Source organism: Psammomys obesus, unplaced genomic scaffold (assembly GCF_907164565.1).
Source record: "Psammomys obesus unplaced genomic scaffold, mPsaObe1.curated_primary_1811, whole genome shotgun sequence".
NCBI lineage: Eukaryota > Metazoa > Chordata > Mammalia > Rodentia > Muridae > Psammomys > Psammomys obesus.
Window position 1 is genome coordinate 14491652 of NW_026585691.1, and position 6546 is coordinate 14498197.

At 43.4% G+C, this 6546-nt stretch overlaps 1 non-coding gene across 1 annotated transcript; it reads left to right on the top strand.

The window, feature by feature from the left end:
* Positions 1–5493: 5493 nt before the first annotated feature.
* LOC129670332 (U6 spliceosomal RNA) lies at positions 5494–5597 on the top strand. The gene has a single exon (XR_008719166.1). It is a non-coding gene; the product is annotated as a U6 spliceosomal RNA (small nuclear RNA).
* The last annotated feature ends 949 nt before the right edge of the window (positions 5598–6546 follow it).

A 6546-nucleotide genomic window follows, 5' to 3' on the forward strand; every position in this document is an offset into this window, starting at 1 on the left:
ATCTCCTGCTTTTTATAATATTTTATTACTACATTATATTTTTTTGTTTCCTATTCCAAACATAAAAATATATATGACTTTCATTTATTAAAGTTAATTGGGTATATATTTTCTTAAAATTATAAAAACTTACTTGTATCTAACTAGAATGATTTCTAATCTGTGTTATTTTAGGTGAGGAGGGAGAGGGCTGTGATCAGGCTGTAAAGTGATTAATAAATTAATGAAATATGTATATCTTATTTTTAAAAACAAGTTGTAGGAAGTTTTATTAAAGGCTTTCCTGGTTTACTTTCACCAATCTCTTCTGGCATGCTTCTAATAATTTCTAATAATATCAGAATCACCTATCATTATAGCCAGTGTGTACGCTCTGTAGATTTCTTCATATGATATGCTCAATTCAATAGCATTGCCATGGTAGCGACAGACACCAATCTTGGCCAACATGGCACAGTGTTCTATTTCATATTTCCTCAAAGCTGGGCAGTTGTTGGTGAGAAGAACCAGTGTTGCTTTGCCCTGTCTGGTCATCTTCAGAGCCGGTTCTTATCCCACCAGCAATGAATAGTCTCCTTCCCTCTCTGTGGCCTTGTTCCTAGCGGTTCCCCAACCATAAGCGCAGCTGGCCCTAACCATAAACTTTGGTCCCAACCAATCAAATTGAAGGTCGGTAGAATGGCTTGTCTAGCTGGCAAATCAGGACTGACCATCTTTGTACTCCCATATGGCCCCTGCATGAACTAACTGAGGTTTTTGCCCTTACAGACTGACTCTGGAAAAGAGGTTGATGTCACAGGCTCCTGAGACCACTGTGTCCCTGACCATGGTCAGTCCTGGAGTTTGGGGTGTTGCGTTCAATAAACCATCCATATCTGAGATGGGAGTGTGGGTGTTTTGTGTGGCTCTTCTTAGACTACGACACAGTTTTCCCGACTTTTCCCTCTGAGCTCCTGCCTTCCCCCTATGGGTCCTGAATCTGAAGGCTCTCTCAGATCGTAGATCAAATTCTGCTAAAAATAAAATAAAATAAATCTTAAGTCTTTTTGTAGTTTACCTAATTCAGGATCACTGAGGAGCTTAAGGTTATGTTCTTTTGAAGGTATCTTTTTGCTTGCTTTTTCACATTTCTTATGTTTCTGTACCTGCTGGTTTTGTCTCTCTTCCAGTTGGGTTTTGTTGTTTGATTTTCTTTCTGCTTTTTGAGGCAGGGTCTCACTATATAGCCCTGGCTGGCCTGCCAACCCAGGGCAATCTAAGCAAGCTCACACGCCTTCTGTTTCCTCACTTCTGTCAAGTTGAGTTAGCAAAAGGGTTCATGTCCAGGTGGAGGGAACATGGCTGCCTGTTTCCTAGTCAGGGCCCCAATTACTCAAAAGAAGCACCGTTAAGGTTTGAAGGATCCAAGGTTTAGAGGATGAAAGGCCCCCAGTCTAAAGAAGGTCCAGTGTTCGTGACTTTCACTTGCCCTCAGTGGTACTTGATATAGCTAAGCGTTCTAGGAGCTTGAGGTTGCCCCCCCCCCCTCCACACCTCTTTTGACACCTTGTTGATAGAGACTGCCACAAAGGCCTCTCTTTCACTTCGGAGGCTAAGTGGAGGTCTGGTTGGGAATCGGCTCACATTTATTGAGCATCTGTTAGCATCATGTCTCGTGCTCTGCGCATGTGCACTCTAATCCGGCGTGTGGTCCTCACATCTCACCACACAGCTGTCTTTTCACACTGGAGCCCTCTGCACAGGTTCCTTTTCTCCAAAGCCACAGGTTGCTTTAAAGTAGGGACGGGGCTGGGTGAGGCAAGGGGAGAAGCTCTGCTTTGAGCCTTGGGCTTTAACACAAATCAGGGCTGGAGACACAGGGTAGAGCACTTGCTCAGCATGCACTGAGCTCTACCCCCAGCATTGTATAAACAGGGCACAGTGGTGCTCACGGGCAATGGGGAAGTGGAGGCCAGAGGATCGAGAGTTCAAAGCCATCCTCAGCCACACAGTGAGTCTGAGGCATGCCTGCGCAGCAAGAGTCCATCTCAGAAAAAAAAAAAAATCGTTAAGACAAGGGGAAGGTCTTTCTCTGCAATGCCCACATTAATGGGATTTAGTCCAAGCCCAGGAGAAACTATTATTTCTAGTTTCTTTATAAAACATTTCACCCCAGGGATAGTGGCACTGAAGAACCTGTAGGAAGGCTTGCTTTCCCACCTCTCAAGCCTGAAATCGGTTCAAGCCAGTCATCAGGGAAATCAGACTGACATCAGACACAGTATGAGAAGAGTAGAAAATGGCATGGGGGCTTGGCTAGAAATGGCTACTAGCTATTCCTAACACCAAGCCTTAATCAGTGCAGACATCCATGCCTATTGCCAAGGCCTCTGGAGTCACGGCAGCGTGAGAGAGACGCAAAGCAGCTTCACGGGAAAGCCAGGGAAGTGAGTGGAGTTTCATGGTATTTACCATACTCCTGTGTGCTGGACAAAGAATAATAGGAACAGGAACAAAGAAGCCTCCGTCCCAAGGCCTTATCTGATGAAAGACTGACTGTAGAGATTTTCTTAAGTAGCTGTTGACGTGGGAGCCCCGGTCCTTGTGGGAGGTGCCCCTGGACACATGGTCCTGGGTGCTATAAAACAGCAGGTTGAGCCATGAGGAGCAAACTGGTAAGTAGCACCCCTCCATGGCCTCTGCATCAGCAACAGCCAACAGGTTCCTGGCCTGACTTCCCTCAGTGAGGAAGTGTGAAGAAGTGTGACCTGAGAGTTGGAAGGTGAAATAACCTTTTCTTCCCCAGGAAGCTTTGGTCATGGAATTTTATCACAGCAATGGAAACCCTGATTAAGACAGAGAGACAGAAGCTTTGATGCTGATCAAATTTCCTCAGTCTCTCTCTCTAACACACACACACACACACACACACACACACACACACACACACACACACGAGCCAACACCACAAAGTAATAGTAAAAACCCGGGACATGAGTGACATCTAGTGGCAAAGACACACACTTTTTAAATATATATATATTTTTATATTTATATATATATTTAAAAAGAGGCTAGGTCAGACAGCCCCTGTTCCCATTACTAGGGCACCCACTTGGACACTAAACTGCCATGGGCTACATCTGTGCAGGGGTTCTAGGTTACCTCCATGCATGATCCTTGCTTGGAGTATCAGTCTCAGAAAAGAACTCTGCCCAGAATTTTTGGTTCTGTTGCTCTTCTTGTGGAGCTCCAGTCCCCTCCAGGTCTTTCTGTCTCCCCCTTCTTTCATAACAGATGGTAGGGAAGGAGGACCTCCCCTATCACTGGTTATCATTGGACTGGGGGGAGGGGCATAGGAGAAGAGGCAGGGAGGGGAGGACTGGGAGGGGATGGAGGGGACTACAGCTGGAATACAAAGTGAATAAACTGTAAATAAATAAATAAATAAATAAATAAATAAATAAATAAATAAAAAAGAGGCTAGGTGACTTTTATGATTCCTTAGTGGTTATTTTCTCAAAGAACTGGAATCAAGGTTTTAAAGAAACTGGCCAGGTGTACTTTAATTCCATCAGAGGCAGGTGGATCTCTGTGCACTATAGAACAATATGAGATCTTTCAACCTTCTTCCCCACTCAAGGTTCAGAAATCATGGATGACGAGGAGGCAGAATGTCTGAATTGCTTGCTGACTTTTCCACAGTGACAGACCTGGAGCATAAACTGAAATAAAGCCCTTCCTTCCAGAAACAAGGTTTGTTTCTACCAGGGTTTTTCCTTTTTAGAGAAAGCAACTTTGTTTTTAGATTTATTTTGTTTTTATGTAAATGAGTGTTTGCCTGCATATATGTGTGTGCCCTGTTCATGCCTGGTGTCCCCTGATGTCAGAAGAGGGTTCAGGTCCCCAGGAGTTGGGGTTACAGGTGGTTATGATCCATCTGATGTGGGTGCTGGGAACTGCTGGGCCATCTCTCCAACTTCATCTCTTAAAAAAAACCTAACTTCTTGGAAACTATCTAAATGCTGCTCAACTGACAAATGGATAATGGAAATGGGATACGCATATGCTAAGAAATACTATTCAGCTGCAAAGGAAAATAAAATCAATTTACAGGCAAATGGAACTAGAAAAGATTGTACTGAGTGAGGTAACCCAGACCCAAATGACAAATCTTCAGAAGTGAATACACACCCTAAAGTACCTTCAGAAACAAGAAAGTAGAAAAGGAAAGTGACTTGTGGGGAAATGGAAAAACAGGGGGTCTAGATGGGGGTAGCGAGATGGAGATAAATACAGGAGGGAAGTAAAACTAGAGTAAGGATGTCTGGGAAAGTAAGGAATCATACTATTAACTATCTACCTAAACTACTGATAATTCACAATAAGCCATAAATACTCCATGAATATACATTTATGCTTAAATTAAAATTTCCCACCTGGGCTGATGGCACTCCCTCCATGAGCCAAAGAACACCTAACAAAATCTCCAACACCAAACGTGAGAAGCCCTCTTTCGAGTTGTTGATCAGGGTTGTCCAAGAGTCCCAAAACATTACTGACTATAGCTATTGGCCTTGGTTGCCCCTCACAGGTGAAGGTCCGCATTTATTGCTGAAGACACCATGCACTTCAGACACAAGGCCCAAAGCCCTCTGAGTCGAAACTGACCGGCCAGCCTCCTCCCTGAGAACTAGCTTTCATGGTACCAGAAGGCACCATGCAGGCTCCAAAGGAGAAAGCAATCAAGTCTTTCTCAGCCATGAAGCTTATGAACCACAATGGCCAACATGGCAAGATAACCCTAAGGGTGCAGCGGTGGCACACATATTTTGGCAGTAACCGACAGCTGGTACTGGAAGCCTAGTGAACTACCTAAAGCTAGTGATGTCCTGGATCTTGAAGATCCACAGCCATTACTTTAGCAAGCATAACCCCCAACTACACTCTAGATTTTTGTCCTTATACCCACAGATGACTGTAGTTCTCGCCCTTCATCAAGGAAACTTCCTTTTTCAATAGAGACCATTACAGAAAACCAAAACCAATCATCTACAAAACAGCCCCACACCTCTAGCTCGGGGAACAGTGAGGAGAAAGGGCAGAATTGCAAGAGCCAAAGGAACAGAGTTTGGTATGAGATCGTGTCTCCTAATAATGTCAGAAAACAGACATATAAAGCCTCGGCAACACAACTGCCTAAACATTAGCTGAACGAGGACAACCACAGACACGGTAACATGGGTAGGAGAGACCCACACAAAGAACTAAGGGCAACTAAGAAATGCTGACACCAGGAGAAAGTCTTCTCCAAGGGAAGAGCCCTCCAATTGGTTATTCAATACCAGACAGTCAGCTCTGAAAACATACATGAGCGACATTACACAAACTGAGCAGGTTATGCTTATGACTGAGGGCAAACGGAGAGAGAGAAAGGGAGGGGGAGTAAGGGAGAGAGAGGTTTATAACAATAATAAAACAAGGGAGTCATGACTTTGAAAAGAACAAGGACAGGTGCTCACTTCGGCAGCACATACGCTAAAACTGGAACATTACAGAGATTAGCATGGCCCTTGTGCAAGGAAGACATGCAAATTCGTGACGCATTCCAAAAAAAAAAAAAAAAAAAAGCAAGGATGGTTATATGGGAGGCCCTGAAGGGAAAAGGGGAAGAAAAAAATGGTGTAATTATATTATAATCTCAAAATATAAAATTGGGGCAAGCCTGGCAGTTCATGTGTTTAATCTCAGTACTTGGAAGGCAGAGGCAGGAGGATCTCTGTGGGTTCAAAGCCAGCCTGGTCTACATAGTGATCCACAAAAGCCAGAGACATACGGTGAGACCCTGTCTCAATAATAACAATAATAATAACCTTTAAAATAATGGATTTCTTCACCACCTCCATGAGGATAGTTAGACAATTAGCAATGTCTAAGGCAGGGCTCTCAATCTGTGGGTTGCAACCTCTCTGGGGGTCACATATCAGATATCCTGCACACCAGATATTTATATTATGATTCATTAACAGTAGCAAAATTACAGTTATGAAGTAGTAACAAAATAACTTTATGGTTGGGGTCATTGCAACCTGAGGAACTGTATTAAAGGGCCACACCATTAGGAAGGTTGAGAACCACTAGAGATAACTTTTAGCTGATATCTCATTTCATATGAAATTTAAAAATTAATCATTTGTCATGTTTAAAGAACCTGTTATCCAATGTTTTTTTTCCTGTTTTATAATCCGCTGTTATTGTTTCATTCATGCATCTTATTTCCGCTCTCTGACCATATCTGCCCTTTTATTTTTACAGTTCATGATTTATGTGATGCTCAAATGTTCATTTATGAAGAAAGCCCCACAAGCCGGTTACTTGAGCTTGCTGAGTTCCAGGCCTGAGAGTCACTGCTTCCCATCTACATCTTTGTAAGGTGCCTGGATGAGGTAGAGTTCCCAAGGTTTGGGTTGTAGGTAAAGACCAATGACTGAGGCAGTGATTCTTAAGCCTCTGCTGCCTATCCCAGGGCAGTTCATTAAATACATCTTTAAAGGCCATGCGCATATA